Genomic DNA, 26,243 nt, shown 5'->3' with positions numbered 1-26,243 from the left:
TTTATCATTTATTGCACCATTATTGTTGCATGTTAAATATTCATCTATTTGTTCATTTCAATATTTTTTAAAATCCTCAAATTAGGTCAAATAAGAAGGTATTCTACAGATATGTAAGTTTATTGTATCCATACCCAAATTCATACAAACCACATTGTGGTTTGATAATGGACACGGAGCTGTATTAATATTATTAATTTTATTTAATACATCACTTGATATGTATATTTTTGTGTAAATGACTGCATACCAAAGACATTCAAATAATGTGTAAAACATAAAGAATTGCTATCAGCTTTATCAGTTTAGTCTTTTATGTTATCATCAGACCATTTATTTAGCAGTTTCATGGCAGTTTTGATACAGTAGTTGACTTTAAGTTATAGTGATACAACGAAGGTTACCAGCCATAATAAGAACACCCTTCCAATGGCTCATCAATACCTCTGAGTGTTCTCTCATGATCTTGGCACCCCTTCCAGGAATCCTGTGAAAGTTAGCAAGTATAATGGTAGCAATGGAGTACATACCCCTTGCATCTTTCATTTGTTACAAACTTGAAAAACTCTTAGATTTTCTCCATAAAATTGTTGTACTTCTTGTTTAAAATGAAGAAGCTAAAATGATTTCATAATCACTATTATTTACCAACAGAATATCTTACTGTACTGAGTTTCCTGTAGAAAATGATATCATCTTTAACTTATATGTGATTAAAGCTCTACCTTTGTTTATACTATTAAGATTAATAATATTTGTAGAGAACATTTTAACTGACATTATGATACATGTTGCATTATGATATCATGCATATTCCTTTTAATGCATTTTGAATAGCTTATTAGCATTACCCTAGTTTAAATGCTATTGGTTATGAGTTTCATATGCATTCCTAGTAAAAAAAAGTTCTCTTCTTAACAGTAAGCTAACTATTCTAACACCAAACAATGATAACATTAAAATTGAATCAGCACACCACTTTAATATCAAGTCCAACTCCAACCCCAACCTAACTCTGACTAAAACCTGTTTATGAAACCTGAGGCAACTATTTTAACTTTCTAAATTCTACAGCAAAATTTATTTAATGTATCAGAAAAAAAAACATTTTCTATTTAACAATCTAAATTACATACACTCAGATTGCCATCATTATACTATTCTGTGTCTAGAACACTAAAGTATCTCATCCCATTCCTTTTGAGCTTTCCCAAAGTATTACACATCTATTACTCCTTTTAATAGTTATAAAAATTATTTATAACACAAGCATGTAAAAATATTTCAAATTAAATTTTCATTAGATGCTACCCTGTTAAAGAAATAAACAGTTGTTATATTCCCTTGAAAATAAAGCGAGTCTATCTAAGAATACATCCTCTGTTTACACATTCGGCAAAGAATAAGGGAAGAAAAAAATATTAACTATACAAACTAAGGAATGCATAAATTAAATACGCAGAATATAAGTTAGTTAATATTACTTGAAAAGTACTCTACTGCTTACTCATTGCAAAATAGAAGCGCCACTGTTACCATAAGAACTTTCCTTTCATGGTAATCAGGAAAACATGTCCATAAATTAAATTTCTTCTTTTTTACTCAATAAATCCCAAAAAGTTAATGTTTATGATTAAATATGATTAAACCTATTAAAAAATAAAAACAAGTATTTAAACACTTAACACATGAGCAATGTCAATGGTGCAACAGGTAGCATACTCACCTTTAGTGAAAGGCTGTGGGTTCTATTCCCACACCAACCAAATCAATTGCTTACATTGTAATACAGCATAAATGAGGTCCTGTGTGTTCTGTCCTTCAGATGAGATGTAAAACTAATGTCTGCTTGAGTTGGTGCTAGCTCCGATGAAATGGAAAATATTCCATGGCACCTATCAAAAAGACTAAGACACTTTTATTTAACATAACATAAAAAACTTTATACAGTTACAAAATACATTTACAAACCTTAAAAAGCTTGGATGGATAGAATTCCCACAACTTCTTCACCAGTCACAACTCATAGAGGCCTTCAAAATCCTTAAACAACCTGAGAATACCCCAGCACTAAAAAACTTAATGACTCCCTACTCCAGTCTAAGCTGCCTTCGCTCAGCAAACAGACTCCTTGTCCAAACAACTAAATCTCTCAACCTAGGTGGTGACGCGCTATTTGCCAACACCACTGGTAAAATATGGAACTCTCTCCCAAATAACATCACGCTTGCAACTTCTCTAAGTCAATTCAAAAATAGTCTAAAACTCCACTTCAAGTCACACTGGCTATGTCCTTGCTCAAACCCAGACTAGCTCTGTGCCATTAACTAAAACATAAACAACTAGCTAAGATGATAAGTACTTTGTATACTGTGATAAAGAAATATGTATCCTGTCTAACTCTATGTCATTATACTGCCTACCGTCCTTGCTAATATGTTATTAATGTTACATTTGTAGTAATCTCAGAAATAGTAATGGCAGTCTTGTACTTGTATGTAAATAGCCTATGTTTTTGTAAAGTTCTTCCAGCTCATTTACTGTACCTAATTATCAATGTAACTCTGTTGGAGCTTTTCTCCCCGGGCCTCCGCTGAAAAAGGACATGTATCCAGTCGGACCATCCCGGTTAACAAATGTAAAATAAATAAATAATAAATAAATAAAATGGACATATTTACAGGCACATATATATACACATTTCTATTGTTTACTATTTTTTTACTGTTTATCATTTTTCTTATAATGTCCTCATTGTTATTCTTCCATAACTGACCCACACTCCTTCCACAACTATAATCTGATTTTTCATAATATATCTGCCAAAATCCATTTCCCATTAAACAAAATTTCATTTACTTTTTCATTCCAAACAACCCATGTTACATGAAATAAATTCTTATCTACCCTTCCTACATATTCTTTCTTATTATTCTTATAATAGCCATACATAATCATTTTCATATCTATATTTGTATGTCATTAATATTATTCAAAAAAACTTCTTCAGGCAACTTTTTCCAGAGTTTCACCACTCTTTTATGTTTCAAAAGCTCAAACTGTGCTGTCTCGTTCTACCGACAAAAATATTTCCCTTTACTGGTAACCTATTTATTACCAGTCTCCATAGGAAATCCTGAAACTCTGCTGTCTTGGCACACAACATTTTTATTATTTTAATGGATTTAATCACTTCTTCTGGTAAGTTTTCCAATGGATTTTCATAATAATATTATTTCATTAGATTATTATACCACATCCTTCTTTCTTTCACTATATGATCAATTTCTATTTTCTTTGTTCATATTTTTTCCTGATAATTTGTAATTTCTTCATTTACCTACTGTTTTTCTCTTTTTCTTATTATCATCATTCCCAGAATTTTTTATCTTTTATATTTAAACATTCTCATTTTTAAATTATCACTTTCTTTACCCATATTAATACTCTATACAACTTTAAAGAAGCAGAATAAATATCTCGGTTTAGTGACCCCACTCTCCCTTCATCTGCACTCAGCTACAATATGCCATTTTTCACTGGGTTTAACCTTTAACCCCCATAAGAAAGAAAATACCACTTGCATCATTTCTTCTTTATATTTTTCTAGTATTGCATAAACATTTGACATATATGCAATTTTCCCATTAATACCAAATTCACTAGATAAACCTTTTTCCTGGAACACTAATCTATCTGTCCTGTACAGAAGACATATTTCTTTCATTTCATTTATGAAACCCTCCTATTACATCACAACTACATAATTTTCACAACTTTATTTCCAGCAAAGACACTTTAATCATTGAAAATACACACCCCCAATTTTCACCACATCACCCAAACCCTTATCCGCGGTGGTGGTGCTGCAGTAGTGTTGTTGCCTCACAGTAAGACGCTGACCGGTTCAACTCTCAGCTAGAGCATCTTCTGCGTGGAGACATGCGTGAATGGGTGTACCATCGTTGAAGGTTGCGCATCAGGGCTGGCAACTCGGCACGTAAAAATCAACTGCCAATCATTAGCGGACCGGAGTTCTGCTGTGGCGACCCCTGACCGGGAAAAGCCGAAAGACACAACAACAACAACAACCCAAACCCTTACTTTTATCTTTATTCAAGATCATTTCCATTTCCTTTAAACATGCATTCCAACGGGGCACAGGAAAATAACTTTCTTGGGTGGCGTAAAACAGGGAACCTTGTTGGCTAGGCTTACTTAGGCCCTTGGGCCGATAGTCTAGTACCTACCTATGAAACTATGAACCTATGAACATAGCAACACTTTCCTCATCCATATTTTATTCTTAGCAATGACTATTACATCAGTGTATGTTTAAACTACTGAAATCACCACTTCATTTTGCATCACATATCTAGCATCCTTCATTTTATAAGCTACTTCACATGCTATAAGATTCATTACCAGTGCAAACAATATTCCACTTTGGGACATCCTTATCTTATACCACAATTTGTGCATATTTCTTTACTCAGCCACCCATTCACCAACTCTCTCATTCTATTATTTTGATATCCGGATATGCACACTTTCCTAATTCTATTACGCATCATGTCCTACTGTACTAAATGCATTGCTAATATCACCTACTATAATTTTCACATCCTCCCTTTTACTTATAATATTATCCAGAATTTCTCTCACAACCAGTAGCAATTTTTGAAATCCCTTCCCTTTTACACCATATATACTTTCTTCCATAATATCTCTCATGCATCTTTCCATTTTCCTCTATATTGTTCTCATAAAAAAAAATTGTGAGATGGGTCTACATTTTTATTTCATTTTTCTCATCTTTCTTTCATATGAATGTTAATATCCCACTATATAACTCTTCATAAACAAACCCTTCATTCAACCATTCATTCAGTACATTTATACAATATTCTCTTTGCTAATCCATTAATTTCTTGTACATTCCTTACCCTATACCATCTGAGAATGATACTGAATCAGCATTTACTTTCCTAAGTACTTCATCCAATTCACTAATAGTAATTTCTTTTTCAAATTATTCTTTAAATAATTCTGGATTTCTTTATTCTCTCAAGTCTCTCTTATTTTCCTTCTTTTTACTCTTATGCATATTTTCTATAGCTGTACTACAATACTCATAATTTTCATTTACCTCTCCTTTTACATGTTTCATTTCCCTCATTATACTAATATCCTCTTTTACTATTTTACCCAGATATGCAGATACTTCCTCCCATTTCCCTTGTAGATAACAACTCTGACTAAATAGGAATGCCTTCATTTTTTTCTCAATTTCTTTACTATGTTTATTTTACCATATCATAATATTCTCTTTATTGTTCTCTAAATTCTCTAATACAGTACAATTTCCCATTACTTCACTTTATCATTCTTTTTTACAACATCCTGCCATTGAAAATAACACTTTTTATGCTATTTTTTTAAATTCAGTCCATTATTTAGCCCAGCTTCTACAGAAGTCCTTCATGGTTATATGATCCTTCCATAATTGCAATACTTTCCACTCTCCAGTTTCATCCCATAACTTCTCATGTATCCTTTTTAGACCCTTTCCTATTTTAATATGCACTCTTTCTTCCATCACCTCTCTCCATATTGCTAAACAGTCTGAAAAGCCGGTCACAATTGTATCATCATCAGCTACCCCAAACCTACTGATAAAACAAAATAATCAATTTCAAATCCAAGTGCCCTGTTCAATAAGTCCATTGAGTTTTGCTTCACACAGCTAATTTTCAGGGTCTATATTAGAACCACAAAAAGTCAGTTCAGTGAACGGCTTTTACATCAAAAATGCCATTCATCTAACTTGCTTTTGTGGGGGGCTGCGCCCCCCATACCCTCTACTAATTATATATACCAACTCCAAGATCACACTAGTATGAAGAAAGGGCAAATTTCCTGATCTTCATGGTACCGCAATCTCACTATAACAGTTCATTGAACAGCATTTTTGATGTAAAATGCCATTCACTTAACTGACTTTTTGTGGTTCTAATATAGACCCTAATTTCCACATTTTATCACTTCCTGTATTTTGTACATCTTTCCATATTTTTTATATATTTCCCTTAAATCACAGTTAAAACCCCCTGCAATTATAATTGTCTAATATTTTTGAAACAGATTTGACCTTTCCTTGTTAGTTACACCTGTATAAAATGCCATAATACTATAAACATGTTCTTTCCACCTCATATCCACAGTTAACCTTTACATCCTTATCAATGTTACATCTAGTATTTTCATGTTTTTTTTTTTTTTTTTTTTACAAAACACAGCCATTCTAGAATACCTTTCACTTCCTATGTTTCGTATAATACTTCCACCCCACATTTTTTCTGTTGGCAGTCTTTCTTACCTTGTCAGGAATCTTAAATCCTCTAACAGAATAACATCAACATCACATTTAACATGCCACGGCAGTATTCCTATCCTTTTTATAGTGTTAATAATTCTGTTCACAGTTACGGAAAGTACTCTAAAATTGTTGCTTTTACTCCTTTTTAAATTTGAGGGAAATATTTTTACATTTTTGTTTTCTTATTTTTGCTCTTTCTCCAATTGTATATTTTTCTTGGGTTTATGTAAAATAACCCTTGATCCTCAGAATCAGATATTTCATTAGCTGAAAATTCAAAAAAATATTAGTGTCAATTCTTTCTCCAGACCTGTCTTCCTACATACCTTCACAGTCATCATTTTTATCCTCCATATTTTTTCTTCTTCTACAGTTTCTTCTTTACCTAGTTTACCTTCTCTCTGAGTCTGTTGCTCTCCTTCCTCATGTATGTTTTCTTTCCTTTACCCTTCTTTTTTATTATTTACTGTTTGCTCTTGACAGTCCATCTAAAAGTGTCCCTTTTTACACAACCTGCATTTAGGCACACACCTCCTTGCTGCATGTTCTTTCTCCCCACACTGGCTATATTGTACCTTGTCACAATCATTAATTAAATAAGAGAATTAATTAAATGAGAGCAGTTTTCACAGAAGAAACACTGTGTAGGTTGGACAATATATCTTAATGTCCTTATTTGACCAGCCACAAAAACAACACATAACAAGTGTTTCATGATATTTCTAATGTTTAACATTTAAAAACAGCTTCCGACCTCCACCCTCCATTACATAGGTTTCTCTCATCTCTAAATTTTACAAAGACATTATCAACAGTTTCACACAAACCCTGCATGCATTTTAACATCATCTTTTTCCTGTTAATCAGTTCTAAACTGCAAAGTAACACTTTAACGTTTAAGCTACTACCAGAAAACAAACAATTGCTCCACAGATAAATGCCCTTCATTTTGTTACACAGTTCCAGAAATTTCATCATCAGTCCCTCAGTTTCAAATATTAAGTCACAAAAAGTCTCTGTCCTAGTATGTATAAAATATTGTATTTCTTGAGCTTTAAAACCCAGAACAGTTACCAACTTGTTCCACGCATAATGTATGTCTATTATAGTGCCATTTCTTTGTTCTCATGCTCACAGTTGGTCTTCTCTTCCTTTAAAAACAGTTTTATTTACAAGTTTGTTGTGCTCTCCTTTTTTTGTATGTTGTCACAGCTGCATATATTTTAATGACTACATTATCTGTGTTGCAAATCCAGATACGTTTTCAATTTGCTGTTGCTTTCTTCTTTATTTTCTGTCACTGCTGTATAAGTTTTAACTGCTGCATTCTCTTTTGCACACTTAACCTTGTTCCTTCTCCACATTACCATCTTCAGCACTTCCAAAAAAGTTATCTACCATTTCTCCCCATGAAACAGTAGAACTGTCACCTGGATCATTTTGATCAATTATTTTTAACAGGACATCATCTGCAAGTCCTCCTGATGACAGTTCTGTTCTCTGCACCAGTCCAACAGACTCATCTACTTCCTTTTCAATTGAGACAGCTAAATGCTGCTCATTTGTATCATCCACCACACAGGAATTTTTGTTTACATTTTGATGCTCCTTATCAAGCATGTTTTTCTCCAAATTCTCATTTCCAACTCCAAACTATCCATAGGTTTATTCTCCTCTTCTATGCTGCTGCTGCTTCCCTTAGGCCTCTTCCTTATTGCTGTAGAGACTTTTGGGCATTATCTAGCAGCTTCAAAGAGTAGGAGAAGTTCCCCAATGCCCTGGCCAAATTTCCCCTAGTTATATCAATACCACCCCAGTTCTCCCCTGAAAAGAGGCTACTAGTCTGGAGCGACTAAGCCGGTCAACAAAGGATAAATAAAAATAAAATAAATAAGTGACTAATTGGCTTCTGGGCTTGTTTACATTTGCACATTCGTCATGATGATGTCATTACACCAACAATGCATTGTTTTGAATGTTTCCAAGCTCCTGGTAGAAGAAAAGTTTCCCAAGATGTTAGCTGGCTTTTCCAAACAAAAGTAAGTTATGTTTTGAGAAAAGTGCTTAAACTGCAGTCATAAGCATAAATTAATAGTTGCAATGTATAAAGATATCATTATAATGAAACAGACTCATAAAGTGAAACAAACATAGGAAAAGCATATTACAACATCATAGTGTCATCTATCCTTAAATTATATCTACTGATTCACCAAAAACAGTATGACTACTAAAGACCATATGGCAGTATCAGAATTATGTTGAAACTGTAGTAACTAAAACTAAAGTATTAACTGAGTCTAGTACAGGTGCTCATGTGCTAGTAGCCTACAATACACCTGCTGGCTGTCACTTGCTGAAAAAAGCATAGTCCTCCCAACACCCACTCCTATAAACTACACAGCCCCAAAAAAACTTAACTCTAACTCTAAAACTCCCATTTAGTTCCCAGCCCAACTCCTCATTTCACTGCCATAAACCTCCACTCTCCCTCCCTATCACTAAAGTCTCTGATCACTCCCTAAAATTAATAATTCAACTACCTCCTTAAACCTAAATTTCCCAATTTCCTCTTAGCCCTAGAACTCCCTTCCCACTCCCTAAACTTAAAACTCTCTTCCTGCCCCATACACTAAAATCACTCCTCCTGCTCCCTAATCCTAAACCCCCTCCCCCCACTGCTGCTTTTTTGCACTCATAATTATGTCTGAGCATGAGCAGAATCCAACATGAGCTGAAAGGTGTTCAAAGTCCTTGGCTTTGAGGCAGTGTTTTTTGACAGCTTTGAACTCAAGCACCAGTACAGCATGCAATCATTTTGGTTAAGGACATTGCCTTTAGTAGCAAATGGTATTATTATCAGTCTTGTGCTTTCCCATAGAGGCAAACAGTACAATTGTCAGTCATATGAACTATGTATTAGAAGAGAAAAAAACTTCATTTTTTCATATTATTTCATCATGTAACACCAGATGCCACTTAAAAGTAGCGCAAGTGTGTTAAGCAGGTGATGAAAAAGTAGGCAAGTGGGAGAAGAAAAGGCTTCTTCCATTTTATGACTGATTAATTAAAAAAGAGCTTATGTAAATGTAAGAAGTCCATATAAACATCAGTATATGTACTGCTGTAGAGAAAAAGGATATTAGTAATACACAAGTCTGTAAGCATCAAATATGACATATCCTACTTATATAGTCTGTTTAGATATGAAAAAATATAAAAAAAAATTAAATAAAGAATGCTTCGTATTGAGTTGCTCTAAAAAGTAAAAAAATAAGGAAGAGGAGTGAAAACTTTGCAATAGAAACACAGACAAGCTGATTTCAGAAAAGCATTTGAGGTTAGTTTTGCTGACTGTGGTAATGAGGTATCAGAAGCACTAGCAGGAATCAGCAAAACCAACCCCAAATGATTTTATGAAATCAGCTTGTCTGTGTTTCTTTTGCAAAGTTTTCACTCATCTTCCTTATTTTTTACTTTTGAAAATGACTCAGTAAAAAGAAGTCTTTATTAAAAAAATCTTTTTTTATATTTTTATTTTTTACTTCTTAGTCAAGTAAAATAATGTCCCTCTGTCATTATTATACACTATACATAGTCTTATAGTTTATCAGTTACTTGACCAGTCTTTCAAAGACAGAGTATGGTTTCATAGTAGGTTGATCTGTTCTCACAGCAATTTCTGCTAAGCAGCTTGTGTTGGACTCACTAGCAACAGGCTCACTCTGAATACATTTTCAACTTCCTACCTGTGGCATTGGATTCAATTATTAGTCTGAGAAAGGTGTTTAAATCAGGATGATGGTAGTCTTTTATCTGGCTCATTACTCTGAAAAAGCACATGGGAATTTGAATGCTTCAACAAATGAGGTTCTTAAAGAGCATTCTGGTTAAGTAAGTGCTTTCTATTCTTGTTGCATAACTGCATATCTAAACCTCGCATATAGTACGATTTGGTTATTCTGTTTAAAGGAGGACTATGTCCTTTCCTTTCTAGAAAAGGCCAGCAATATGACACAGAGGAGAGAGAGAGAGAGAGTGAGGAACAGTATTAGGGCATGGCATGGAGGTACAAAAGGAGTGGTTACAGAGGGTACAGTGTGTGTGTGTGTGTGTGTGTGTGTGTGTGTGTGTGTGTGTGTGTGTGTGTGTGTGTGTGTGTGTGTTGTCCTGCTAATGACAGAGGGACAGTATTTTACTTAAAGACTAAAATATTGTCCCTCTGTCATTTTTGGAATGCTTTTTATTGAAATTGGCTTAGCAAGACAAGACCACAGAGAGATAGAGAGACAAAAAGATAGGCCTGCAAAACTAATTTCAATTTAAAAAAAGTTCTAATAATTAGTTTAAAGTAAGGGAGCATATAGAGAAGTATAATAAAAGTGCACTTATCTTTTGAGATGACTCCTGTCAGATTTGGCTATCTTAATAATGCATGCAGAGCAACATTCATTGTACCATAAATTATGAGAGAAAAGACAAAAATATATATATATTTTTTAAAACAAGTTTATTGTTTTTAACATACAAAATAAATATCATAACAATTTTATACAAGCAATTAAAATAGAAATAGTTATAACATTCAATAAAATAACCAAAGTATTTACAAAGACATCCACTACAAATCAAATCAATTAATTAAACTATAATGTCATGCTATTGAAACTAAGATTTTTTTAACAGGTTTTGTAAAGCACCCCATATAATATAATAAGATGTTTTTCTAGTAGTTCTTGATTTTATTGTCATCAATTCCATATGACACACTTCAGTCATAACATTTTTAAATTCATTAAATGAAGGAGGGGTATCTGAAATCCAATTTCTGGTTATTATTTTTCTAGCCACTGCTAGAATAGACCATAATAAGGGAAGTTTAACTTTTTAACACTTTTAGGAACAGGTGTGTTAAATAATATAAGTGATTTAGAAACAATGAAATTATCTGTGAAAAGGGCCTGAAAAAATCATTGATTAACTTCCAATATTCCTTCAATTTTATACAGTCATAAAACATATGTGCCCAATCAGCATTTATTTCTACATTACATCTTTTACATAAGTTGTCTTTATTATTTATTTTATTCATCATTAAAGGTGTATAGAAGGATCTATGTAAAAATTTCCAAGTAAAAAGTCTCCAATTAATGGAAGAAGTAGTTTTATAAGCAGATTCCAATATATATTGTTTATTTTGTTGTTTTGGTGATTCACCATTAATGGAAATGAAATAATTCCAATAGGTATCTGAACTGTAATGAGTTTCTTCTCTGATAATTTTATGTATGTATGAGAGCTTACCTTTATCAGAAACTCTATGTTGTAAATTTAATATCAAGTAATCAATCAGTACTGGAACAGATTCTTTAACTGTTAAAGACATTAAATCAATTTTATTAATAAGATGTCTGAAAGTTTGAATTTCTAACCAACATGTTTCTCTCAAATCAAATTCTTGCTTTAAGAAGTCTAAATTTTTTACTTTATTATCAGACAGCAACTGATACCAATACTTTAGATCATTTTCTGTGACTAAAAGAGTTCTTTCAGAGGTGGTTGACAAAAGCATACCTTGTGTATACATTATAGGGAATAGAATAAAATTCCATTCCTTATACTTAGGATGCATGAATATAAAATTACGGTAACTGATAATAATGTTTAATGGGTAACTAACTATATATTTTGGTGTAATGGATGAAGTACAAAATTCTTTTAGTAACCATAACATGGGGTTATTTACAATAATATTTTTATGTATTAAAAAGATTTTCATGAAGTGAATGCTAATTAGTTCCCAGTAATCTTTCCATCTTGCAACATATGACTGATCTATTAACAAAGTAATAACTTTTATAATAGAAGAGATAGTATATAAATTAAAGTCTGGAAATGAAATGCCCCCTTGAGACCAGCTATTAGTATGTTTCTTTAATGCAATCCTAGGTCTATTAGGTGCCCATAAGAAATTTAACATTAATGAATTCAATTTCTTAATAATTATTTTTGTACGTGGGAGTATTATTGATTGTATTAAGTATAATATATTCGGGAATACTATCATTTTAATAATTGTGAGTCTCTCTTCCATGGTAAAAAACATATTGTTCCAGATATTGAAAAGATTTTGTATATTAAGAAGACAGGTACTATAATTATTATGTATAATAGATTTGATATATTTAGTTAATATTATACCTAAGTAAGTTATCTGACCTGAGTTGGGTATATATTTGTTAAAATCATTAATGAGAACATTTTTTCGTGTGTATATTGGTAATATTTTAGTTTTTTCTTCATTGAATATTAAACCAGAGATATTTTTAAAATCCATCATTTTATCAAATAAGGACTGCATAGAATACTTAGATCCTGCTGATGTAATTAGAACATCATCTGCAAAAAGTTGAATTTTAGATATTGTATTTTCATCTATATCAAATCCTTCTATATCAGTACTGTTTCTGATCAAATTAGCCCAAGGCTCCATTATTAAAGTAAATAATAGTGGAGAGAGTGGACACCCTTGTTTTGTACCTTTTAAAATGGGTATTTTTTGTGAGACATATGTTCCTATCTTAATGTAAGCCAATGCTCCTTTATATAGATGTTCAATTAGATTTACAAATGCATCTGAGAAATTTGTGCACTTCAGTAAGATAAACAAGTAGTCCCAACTTACTGAATCAAATGCTGAACTTATATCGAGACTAATAAGTGTTAAATCTTTCTTTTTCCTATTTGCAAAATCAATTAACGTTAAAGTTCTCCTTATATTATCAAAAGTATTTCTATTTACAATAAAGCTTGTCTGGTCTATATCTATAATGCCTGGGATGATTGTCTTTAATCTATCAGCAAAAATACTCATAAACATTTTATAGTCAACATTAAGAAATGAAATAGGTCTATATGAAGTGCATCTGGTTGGGTCTTTATTGGGTTTTAAAATTGGTGAAATAAATGTGTATTGCCAAGATGGGGGAGTTGTTAACTCATTTTGGGCCAAAATAAAAACCTTATGTATTAATGAGTAAGTACTTTTGGGAATAATTTTATAGATCTCTGGTATAATACCATCATTACCTGGTGCTTTGTTTGATTTAAGCTTGTTTATTTGTGTAATAAGCTCTGTATATGAAATATTTTTATCCATTAGTTTAGTCTGTTGTTTATTAAGTTTTTTGTTCATGTTTGTAGCTATAAATTTCTTTATTTTATCTTTAGGCTCCATGTTAATGTTATTATGATTAATTTTGTGAAAGTGATTTCTAAATTCATCTAATATTTCTGGTAAATTAGAAACATTCTCCTTTTTCCTTGGAGAGAAAATTTCTTTGATATGATTTTGTTTATTCAACCTTTTTGTTTTATTTTTAAGTCTATGTAAGTATTTGGGACTTATTAAGACAAAAACTTATATTTCTCTAATGTTATTTTAACTTTATGAGTTAAAATTTCTTTGTATTTCTCATTTAATTTATTTATTTCTTCAATGACTTTTTTGTCCATAATATTTTCTTTATTATTATGTTTGTATGAGTCTAATTTGCTTTGAATATCTAGTAATTCCTTGTCCCAAGATTTCCTTTTATTATTATACCATCTAATACTTTGTCCATATAAATATGATTTTAAAGCATCCCAAACATAAACAATGGAGACTTCAGGTGTATTGTTTAAGTCTAAAAAATGTTGCACTTCTGAAAGTATATAATCTTTATAGTCTTTTAGTTGAGTTAAGTATGCTGGTATCCTTTTGATCTGAACATTGTAAGTACTTTTTATCATAAACTCAAAGACAATTGAATTATGATCTGATATAGGACACGAAATGATTTTAGAATTAATTACGTCTGTTACCATCTGGTTAGAAATAAAGACTCTATCTATTTTTGAATAAGTTTTATATCTGTTAGAAAAAAAGTGTATGGTAATGATTTTGAATCTATCTGATTATTAATATCATTCAAATGATATAAATTAACAAAATCCTTTAAATGTTTTGCATTAGATGTAATTTTCCTTTTTCCTATAGTAGTAGTATCTTTTTTATGTAGGATACAATTAAAGTCACCTGCTAAAATAATATCTCCTATAGAAAATGATATGATCTTATTGAGATGGTGTTTCACTGTATTAATGCCAATTCCTGGTATCCAGTATACATTGATTAATGTATATGTCTTTCCATTAATCTGCATTGTAACCATACAAAACATTCCTTTATCATCTTTATAAGACTTAATAGTTTTAGGTATGGGCATACTTTTATTCCATAAAATAGCCACTCCTCTTTTTTTCTGAGTGTGTTCTGAACTAACCAAGACTGTATATTTATTAGTGGCTCATTTATCAATATCCCTTTTCAGGAGATGTGTTTCTTGAAGGAATACTAAGTTGGCCCTATGCAAATTAATGTATCTCATTAAACTTGCCCTTTTACATGGGTTATTCAATCCATTAATGTTTAAAGAAATTCCTTTTAGAGAAATCATTTAGCTTTTATAAGAATATAAAACATATAATCAGAATAACAATTAACAAAATAAGTGATATTATACCTCCTCCTTTAGGTGTACCATTAATTATAGCTGTATTTATTGAAAATCTTATGGGATTTTGTATAAGCTTCACTTTTATTTGTAGTGACAATGAGTTTATAAAATGTGCTGCGGATGTCCGAACTATATACAAACAACAGTAAACAGGTGAAAATAATATTAGGATTAAACATTGCACCCAGCCTGGAGTTAAGAACTCCAACTTTGAGTAGCACATACCACTCAAGTTATCCCCCTATCCTAAGCAGCAGTAGCTCAGCTGCCACCATATCAATTCAATACTATTATTAACTAAAGTTAACCTCATTTAATTAGATTATCTAGTAAGACAAAGCTAAACAATTTATAAATCAGCTTCATATAAACAAATAAGAACATTTAGAAACAGCTCATATTACTATGTACATCTATTTTGTATAATACACTCATAATCAAAATAGCATTCTAATAAACTTGATAATGGGAACCGAGAAGAGAGAGAGAGAGAGAAAGGAAGAGAGAGAGAAAAAAAAAGGGGGGGGCATATCTATATATTAGTTTATTAAAAGTTTGTAAAAATAAGTTCTTATGTTCATTTGGATTCAATAACTTAGGCTATTATGGTTCAGACATTACATATATTAGGGTATTTCTACTTTCTGCCATAGAAATGCAGTTAACAGTTTTAAAAACTTTAAATTACTTGCACCAAAGCTTTTTTCTCATACTTATTATTGCCAGTTAAATAAAATATTTATACTCATACATATGTTTACAAATCATACTGCACAGCAATGTAAATTCCTAGTTATACATAAATCATTGTGAAGAAAGCCATCTGTATTTTATATATCTGAACTGCTGCTTTAAAATATGTCACATGACAGTTTCTTCTAAGATATAATCATAATGATACTTGTGCTTGTCAATTAGATAAGTCAAATGATTTATAACATTATATATGTTTAAATCATAAGTATTTATATACATTAATATGTTGCAGTCATGTAAGCTTTCAAAAACATGTGTATATATGTTTTACCTTCTATGCCTTCTAAAATATCTCACTTGCTTACTATGGCATATTGAATCATTTAAAATCATTATAACTTTCATATTTTATAAATTACATCTTAAATAAGTAAGTTGTTATAAAGAATAACTCACATTTAGATGTCATAAAGTTCGTTTTTCATCACAAAGTCACATTTACAGCAGTTCTACTTCCTGGAACAGTGTTCTTCTTGAATCTGTGATGTGTCAGTGTGAAATCAGGGGTCAAAGTTCAAAATGACTGCATTCAGCTTCTCTGCGTGTATTCTGAGTGTTGAAGCTTTTAAAACAACTCGAGGACACTATTCACGAGGTAACCCACATCCCAAATTGTCTCCCTTAACATTCTGGTGGGAATTTTAGTAAATGCAAGTGATTCATTTAGTAATACAAATGAAACTAAACAGTGTAAAACCTTTGCAAAGTATTTTACAAGTCATTACAGTCTCTATGACAGTGAAACCAAGCCTACAGTTATTTAACATATTATACAACTTATTTTTATATGCCCCATTTCATTTTCTCATACAAATCTTATTATATACATATATCAGAATTATCAGAAGCATATAACTGTACTTATAAGAGAGAAAGAGAGAGAGAGAAAAAAAAGAAAAGGAAGAGAGTAGAGAAAAAAAAGAGAGAGAGAAGAAAGAAAAAAAGGAAGCTACAAAGGATATCTACAAAGAAATATTACTTGCTGTTTGTATTAATAAAGTTAAACATGAAACATATTACTTACAACTATTTTGGTTCTAATTATTTGCAATTATATCATGACATATTATTTGTAATCATGTATAAGCAATAAAGTCATGGTATAATATTTAGCAACTGTGTTTAAACAGCATATATAGTTTTAAAGAACTAATAAGTTATTATTTCACTTTTTCCATATTTTTCATCATACTTCTCTCCTTGCCCTCCCCCACCCCTCACTAAATGCATAGTTTAAAAAGAATGTCATTATTTAAAACAAGAAGAGAAATAAAATGTATCAAATTACTAACCTTAGGTCTCTTTATCACAAAGAGAAACAAGTTGATTGATAGCATGTTATTTGTTCCTCAGAGAGTTTGACTATTTATGAAACAAAAACAGTTCTTTGCACACAGATAAATAACTTTGAATAAATCTTTAAAATATTTGTGGCTTTCTGGAGATGCAGTAACTGTATTTGAAGAGATTAAGAGAGAAGGAAAAAAAAATATATAGAACATGTCATTTGTTTTTTAGTCTTTTTTGCTTCTCTGAAGTCTTTAACGAAGGACTTGCCCATTCCATATCTTCTATTTTATCTAATATCTTATTTTTTTAATATACAGCAAAGCAGAGTCCAAGTCTTCAAAAATTCTAGGGCCATCAGGTAAAAAGATTTTCAGTTTGGCAGGAAATAAAAGGTAAGTTTTGAACTGTGCTTTCTTAAGCTCTCTTATTAATGGCTAAAAAACTTTTCTTTTAGTTATTACCAAGGAAGAATAGTCATTGTCAAAATGCACAGTTGCCTCATTAATTTTAATAGGTGCTTTAGCCCATGCAGATTTTAATACCATCTCCTTGTCATAAGATGATAAAAATCTTACTATAACTGATCTAGGATACTTTTTGTTAGAGTTAAAATTAGATAAGGACCTATGGGCTCTTTCAATACCAAAAGAAAATGCTTCTGACAAGTCTAAAGTTTTGGGAAGCCAAGTATTTAAAAAGGAAGTAATGTTGTTGCCTTCTACATTTTCTGGCAGTCCAAAAATCCTAATATTATTGCATCTAGATCTGTTTTCCAGGTCATCAAGTTTGGATTGTAGGTGTGCGTTCTGCTTCAGCAAAAACTCAATGTTAATTTCTTCTTCCTGGATTCTGTTCTCCATATCATTAACAGTCTATTCTATGCCTGTAATCTGAGCCTTCTGTTGTTGTAAGTCTTGATGTAACAAATCCATTTGTTTTGTAGTTTTTTCTATGAAGTTATCAATTTTAGTATCCAGTTTGTCCATTTTGGTTGTTAGTTGCTGAATAGTAGATATCAGAGACTGAAGCTCTTTCTTGATGCTGGAATCCTGACTGTTTGCCTTACTGGAACTCATTTTGATCAGAGGTGATGAAAGAGAAATTTCCAAGATGATTTCTGACCGGAAAAGTATTGAAATTTTCTTTCTTTTTTAGATATTATTCAAGAAACTGATATTCCAAACGTATTTAGAAAGAAAATTATTTTCATTAGTTGATTTTTAAAGTAATTATGTCCTGTCAGTGCAGTTAAGTTGGTGGAGTTATGCACAATAGGGAACATAGTTTCAATTTTATGGTTTTGAAACAAATTAAGACACAAACATATTCAGGTCCATGGCAATTGTTATTAGAAAAAGAAGAGTTATTATGGCAGCTTAGGACAGCCGCACATACATACCCTGGCCTAAATGAAGCAATATCGCTCACTTGTATTTTAAAATTATTGGCCCTTAAAAGGTAATTCTTTACTCTCTAGAGAGTTTGATAAGTATATAATGCATAACTATTTTATGGTTTATTGTCTTATCCCCTGTCTTGTTTCAATGTTCTTTGTATCCTGTGTTTAACACAACCTTATAAGAGACACAAGTAAGTAGTATATTATCTTTTAGATGGAGATTTTTCTCAGCTTGAATGACATTGTAGAGATTGCATACTATTGCATTAAGTGTAACACTATAATGGTATAAGGGCATAATGGTCCGCATTAACTTTAAATACAAAGTAAACGCCAGTGAGTGATGTTACAAGCATTTAAACACATTAAGCCCATACACACTTGTATAACAAATAGGGCTTATTTACTCAACATAATAGGAGTTAATAGCTCTCTTTTTTAGAGCGTTTTCAGGATAGTTGGTAAGGGAAATAAGGCATTGATGCTTAATTTTAAATTTTAAATTCGAACTTGTCAACATTTGGGAAATTAATTGGGAAACATCGCTACCATTACATTTATAATCACTTAAAAACGTCTGTACACTAAGTTTTAAGTAAACGCTAAGGTTATAAGCCTTAATTGTAGCTGTTTTGTATGCTATTCACAAAGTATGTACTATCATCTGATAAACATAAGGGTTGTGAGTATTTAATATATGAGTATATGAACATATTATTAATTTTTAAAAAAAAGTTTTTAAAAATCATGTTTTTAAACAGTGAAGCAAGTCGGACTTTAAACAATATGGTTTTTATCTGTTTTTAACACATAAACACATTGGTCCTGTATTTAATTAAAATTATAAGTTGATAATTGTTAATTGATTGATTGCCATCCTATTTAAAGGAGGATGATGTAATAACCGACTGTCTCATTTTGGTCTGAGGAAGGAGAGATAGTATTCTCTCCGAAAGTGCTTGTGGATAATAAAAGCTCTTACGTTACAGTTTGCGAACTATAGTTGCTTTATCTTCATCTGACAGTTTTACTTTGTAGTGGATTATTACTTGGCTACACATTTGGTTATACGCTTAGCAGCACGTTTTCCTGGGTCTTTTTGTGTTTCAACAGTTCGTTTGGTTTTTTGGAAACATAGTTTGTCATGTCCAACGAGGGAAACGTTGTCTCGCAGAGCTCACTTTTCTCCCAAGACGGAGGTGATGTAAGCAACAGTTCGGAAGTTCATTTAAAAGAAGCTGAGGCGAAAGCCGATGGGGATCTCACAACTCTTATCCATATGCTCATGGGCAGAATGGATACTTTCACTCAAAGAATGGACATACTAGATAATGCTCTTAGCATAAGAACCAGCACGCAACAGGCGATGCAAGGAGTCGACGCTAACCCTGTGAACCATGGCGTAAAACCGGTTACTAGTACGGCAACCAGAAGCCAGCAACTAGTTAGTGGAGCACCTTCGGATTTTAGCGACATTCCTGCTGGACAAGGGCACGCTACAGTATTGGGGAATACTGTAACACAAGGTACTGTTACTTCTTTAAATGATTCCGTTCCGACGGTATCATTATATTTAAATAGAAAGAACTTTTTTACAGTCCCTGACAACACAGAAACAGGGGCAGCTAACATAGAGACTAACGACGAGGTTAACATTAACAACATTGCAGAGCTTATTGGAGATTTCGATTACAAGTTGTTTAGATGTAAAAAACTACAGCTCGAAATCTCCTATTTAACTGAATGCTTGGACAAGAAAATAGTCCCTAAAGGGTTGAGGCAGTGGAGGTTCCCTGTGGGCCTGGAGGAAGGATCCGATTTCCATAAACAACTTCTGATTTTATTCGACCAGCATAGCTTTGAATATATGGCTATGCTAATTGATTACTATACAACACAGGTGGAAGCTTATAGAAATGATTTGGCTAGTTTGGAGCATGAAATTAAAAGTAATCATGATTTCTTGCGGTATAAATATGATTATTCACGAGTGTTTTCTAGCATTGACGCCACCATTAATAAACTATGTGACAACAAGAGAAAGAAAATTACTAGAGACATGAAGCAATACGCCGATAGCAAAGCCTACCCAAGACCCCCGCAAGTTAACCTAACTAGCAATAAGGTTAGGGGGGTATCGTCTAATTCTAACAAGAAAAATCTGGGTAGTAAAAGTCATGACATGTACGAGTTGGACAATTTTTTAGAAGAAGGGCATAATAGCAATGACTCCCCTAGTGATGAAGAAGGGGAAATTGACTTGGATAACGATCAACAGCAAAACTATGTACCTGTTGTCAATAACAAAGTGAATGGGCGAAAGCAGAGTGCCACTGCTACTAGGGCAGTACAGCCACGGGTAGAACATCAACAGGGTTTTGGACAGGCCCAGAATTTACGGCAGAGGAACTTGAGGTCGAATACCAACAGAATGGCCTTGAGGAACAAACAGAATCAGAACAACAAATGATAAAGGAGCCTAGTCAGCCTGTCATTGTTTGTAGTAATGAAGGCGATTTTAAGATCTTCAACTACACTACACTCAATATTTCTTCTGCCATGGCTGACTTCTTCTCCAAAGGACTGTCCTTTGTCCCTGACACCCGTATGGACTTGGTTAAAACACTCGTGGACCTTAAGTTATATGTTCGCAAATTAAACCTATTGGCTGTTTTAGGTAAAAATTCTTCCCTCATTAGACCATTTAGAATAGCTAGTTTATTTAACCCGCCATTAATAGGGAACCTTAAAACTTTTGAAAAATCCTGTGAACTGGATTTAAGGTTCTTGGCTGTAAATTCATTTAATAACAAATATAAACACAGCCTAAACATAACATCTGTGGAACGTGATTTCATTAAACTGTTACAGGATTGTAAAATTAGGGTTATGAAACCCGATAAAGGTAATGGGCTCATTTTTATGAACCAAATGGATTACATTAATAAGCTTACTATCCACTTAAATAATGGCCCATATGAAAAAACTAGCACTAATGAGGTTAATACAGCATATAATAGGGTTAGGACAACACTTGAAGATCTGTTTTTGGAAGAATTCATAGACGTACACATCCACTCCTATCTAAACATTGCAGCACCTAGAATGCCCTCTTTCTTTGGAGCTCCTAAAATCCACAAATCTATTTGCGAACCCCCTTTTAGACCCATAGTTGATGGGAGGGGGTCTATTTTGGTTTCCTGTGCCAAATATGTAGATGGCGTTTTAAAACCATATATAGAAAAGGAAAATCAGATTTGTAAGGATTCGTGGAGCTTCCTGGAAAACATAAACAGAATACCCTTTGACCCTGACTTAAGCTTTTTAACTGTGGATGTGAAGGAACTTTATACGGCTATTCCACAACAGTTAGGGTTGGAGTGGGTGAGGGAGTTCTTGGAGTCAAGAAACGTAGAACAAAACACTGTCCACATTATTGAGACCTTATTAGAAATGGTGTTGAAATATAATTTCTTTAGTTTCAATAATGCGATTTACAGACAGGCTTCTGGTGTAGCAATGGGCTCACCGTGTGGGGGGTCCTTCGCCAATTGTGTAATGGCACAATGGGAAAACACATTGTTGTTTAATAATCTGCTATTCAAAGAGCATGTCGCCTGGTATTCAAGATACCAGGATGACATGTTCATATTATGGAGAGGCTCCTTAGATATGGTGGCCCCATTTATAGACAACATCAAAACCATGACTGACTTTCTAGATTTCACATTTGAAGTGAATGAGAATAAAATCAGTTTATTGGATATAAATCTAATCAAGGACAAAGAATCCTCTATGTTTATTAGCAATATTTACAGAAAGCCCACTTATTCCAATGGATTCCTGCATTTTGGGAGTTGCCACCCTATCCATCAAAAAAGAGCCGTAGTGAAGGGGCAGATGGTTAGGGCGGCACGGATGATCACCAAAGATGAAGATTTCCATAAGGAATGTGGTAATTTGACCACTATGTTTGTTAACAGGGGATACCCTGACTCACTCATTCGGGAGATTTCATCTGAGGTAAGATTTAAAAGGGAATCTGGTCATTTTAGGCCCATTCTTAATAGAAGAGGGCCGAATTTGATGACTAACCAAGACACGACTGGAAACTCGAACAGAAAGGGCAACGAATCTGATATAGGAGTCAGGTTTTTGTGTACGTTCTCTATTGACCATCACTTTATTAGGGGAATCCTACAGAAAAATTGGGCGAACATAATGGAAGACACAAAGTTACATCAATTGTTGGGAACAACACCTAGCATAGCTTTTAGGAAAGGATTCAATTTAAAAGCATTATTGGAAATGAATAGATACACTTCGTTTAACAGGGCCAAGGGCATGACTAAGTGCGGATTTTGTAACCAGTGTAAATTCATGCAGGAGGGCAATCATGTTGTTATAAACAACGTAAAATATAGACTAATGGGTAATTTTAGCTGCTCTTCTAAAGCAGTGGTTTATGTGGCAAGCTGTAAGCAGTGCCCGGCTTTCTATATAGGAAAAACTGAAAGGGCATTGCAAAAAAGAGCGTATGAGCATTTATACGCTATTTCTAAGAACGACATTAACAATGCTTTGGCTTGCCACGTTATGCACAATAGGGAACATAGTTTCAATTTTATGGTTTTGAAACAAATTAAGACACAAACATATTCAGGTCCATGGCAATTGTTATTAGAAAAAGAAGAGTTATTATGGCAGCTTAGGACAGCCGCACATACATACCCTGGCCTAAATGAAGCAATATCGCTCACTTGTATTTTAAAATTATTGGCCCTTAAAAGGTAATTCTTTACTCTCTAGAGAGTTTGATAAGTATATAATGCATAACTATTTTATGGTTTATTGTCTTATCCCCTGTCTTGTTTCAATGTTCTTTGTATCCTGTGTTTAACACAACCTTATAAGAGACACAAGTAAGTAGTATATTATCTTTTAGATGGAGATTTTTCTCAGCTTGAATGACATTGTAGAGATTGCATACTATTGCATTAAGTGTAACACTATAATGGTATAAGGGCATAATGGTCCGCATTAACTTTAAATACAAAGTAAACGCCAGTGAGTGATGTTACAAGCATTTAAACACATTAAGCCCATACACACTTGTATAACAAATAGGGCTTATTTACTCAACATAATAGGAGTTAATAGCTCTCTTTTTTAGTGCGTTTTCAGGATAGTTGGTAAGGAAATAAGGCATTGATGCTTAATTTTAAATTTTAAATTCGAACTTGTCAACATTTGGGAAATTAATTGGGAAACATCGCTACCATTACATTTATAATCACTTAAAAACGTCTGTACACTAAGTTTTAAGTAAACGCTAAGGTTATAAGCCTTAATTGTAGCTGTTTTGTATGCTATTCACAAAGTATGTACTATCATCTGATAAACATAAGGGTTGTGAGTATTTAATATATGAGTATATGAACATATTATTAATTTTTAAAAAAAAGTTTTTAAAAATCATGTTTTTAAACAGTGAAGCAAGTCGGACTTTAAACAATATGGTTTTTATCTGTTTTTAACACATAAACACATTGGTCCTGTATTTAATTAAAATTATAAGTTGATAATTGTTAATTGATTGATTGCCATCCTATTTAAAGGAGGATGATGTAATAACCGACTGTCTCATTTTGGTCTGAGGAAGGAGAGATAGTATTCTCTCCGAAAGTGCTTGTGGATAATAAAAGCTCTTACGCTACAGTTTGCGAACTATAGTTGCTTTATCTTCATCTGACAGTTTTACTTTGTAGTGGATTATTACTTGGCTACACATTTGGTTATACGCTTAGCAGCACGTTTTCCTGGGTCCTTTTGTGTTTCAACAGTTCGTTTGGTTTTTTGGAAACAAAGTTGGTGGAGCTGAAGAAATCTGCTGCTATCCTGTGTTCATCCTTGGCCACGCCCCCACAAAAATATATTTTTAATTTATTTGTCTTTTAGATTTTTGGGTTTCATGTTAGATTTACAGTTTTGTTTTCCTGCTTATCTCTTTAGTGAAGCGGTGTTCCAGTCCATGTATTCAATGACTTGCAAATGTTATTGCTCTGTATAAAAGTTGATGCTTCTTCTAAAGAAGCAAATATGTTTAAAGTGCTTTCTTGTAGAGACATTTTTATTTTTGCAGGGAACAATAATTTAGCTTTGATTCCATTCTTTTTCAGATTTTTTTTTAAATGGCAGACACATTTTCCTTTTGCTTTAGAAGAATAATTATTGTCAAACATGGCATATTTTTCACCAGTCTTAGGGAGGATTAGACCATGCAGTCTTTAATATCAGATCTTTCTCTATGCCGGACAGAACCCTCACAATAATGGGGTGATGTGGAGAGTTTTCTTTGTAGAGGAAGATATGCACCCCCTTGACACCAAAAGACAGTGACTCGGGTAAGTTCAAATGTTTATGTAGACAAGATGTTAAAAAAATCATATTTTCTCTTTCATAATTTGTGGATATTCCATATATTCTGACATTATTATATCTAACTCTGTTTTCTGTTATCAACCCTTTTGACCAACCAGCTACTTTGTTTTAGTAAACAATATTTTTGTGTCTTATTTTCCAGTATTCTTCCCTCAAAATCATTTAAGGTTTCCTCCATACTATAGATTTGGATAGTTGGTTGTTTAATTAGGTTTTCAAAAGTATCCATTTTTTCCTGCTTAAATTTAGTTTTGAATCAGGCTTATCCATTTAGTTAGAAATGGCCTGCAGACTGATAACAAGAGACTGAATTTGCTTCTTCAATTTATCATTCTGAAATTTGTTTTTGAGTAGCTGATACCATAGTAACACCTTTCTGAAACTTGAAAACTATCTCTTGCAACTTAATACCCACCAAGTGAGTTGCCACTACCCACCACTGTCAGTCTTGTAATCCACCTGATTGTCTACAGAGAAGACTCATGAATATGGATAGCTGCGTGTTTTTAGGCCCTAACCTTAAGTGGCTGACCTGAGCAACCATAAAACAATGGGGTCATGCTATGCCTTCCTCTCACACATGCATATTATGATATGTAAAGCTACCATCACTAATCTGGCAATGAAAAGCTCATATTTTCAGTCTGTCTGCATTCAGAGTCACACTTGCCTCTACTTGCATGGTCATCATTAGCCAGCTGCAATCACTTCTTCTTTCTTCTTATATGGGCAAGTCAACACGAGCAACTCACTCCCATACCTCCCCAACCACCTTTTCCAAAACCACAGATACCACTGAATCTCATTTCATCTGGGTTGTGCACTGTACTTCAAACTTTCTTGCCAGAGAGAGATGGACTTGGCTATCCACAATCCATCAACCCATCCATCCATCAATCAATCCATCCATCCATCAGTCCATAACCCCATTCTCCCCATTTTTGTTCACAGGGTCAGGGTGTCATGTCAACAGTGACCATCATCTGGAGCCAATGTTCTCAGCATTGGGCAGATAGCCTGCCACAATTGTTCTTCTATACCACACAAACACATGCACATTCACAGCTCTAGACAATTTAGAGTGTCCAATCCACTTGCTGCATATCTTTGGAATGTGGGAAGAAACCAGAGCACCTAGATAAAACCCACAAAATACAGGGAAGATATGCAAATTCCACACAGATGGCACCCCAACTGAAAAGTGAACTTGAGATCCTCTTGCAGTGAGGTGACAATGCTACCCACTGTGTCACTGTATTAGATATTAGATTTGTTCATGTTTTACACTGTAAACAAGGTGAATGTCATTGCAACTCACTGCACCATTTATAGTATTTTAACCAAAAGCAAGACGCAATCAGTAAAATAAACTTTAAAAATGAACAGCATCAGTACAGGATAAAATTAAAGACATTTA

Source organism: Protopterus annectens, chromosome 1.part1 (genome assembly GCF_019279795.1).
Source record: "Protopterus annectens isolate FY-2018-M chromosome 1.part1, PAN1.0, whole genome shotgun sequence".
Taxonomy (NCBI): domain Eukaryota; kingdom Metazoa; phylum Chordata; order Ceratodontiformes; family Protopteridae; genus Protopterus; species Protopterus annectens.
Note: the sequence above shows the minus strand (reverse complement) of the source record.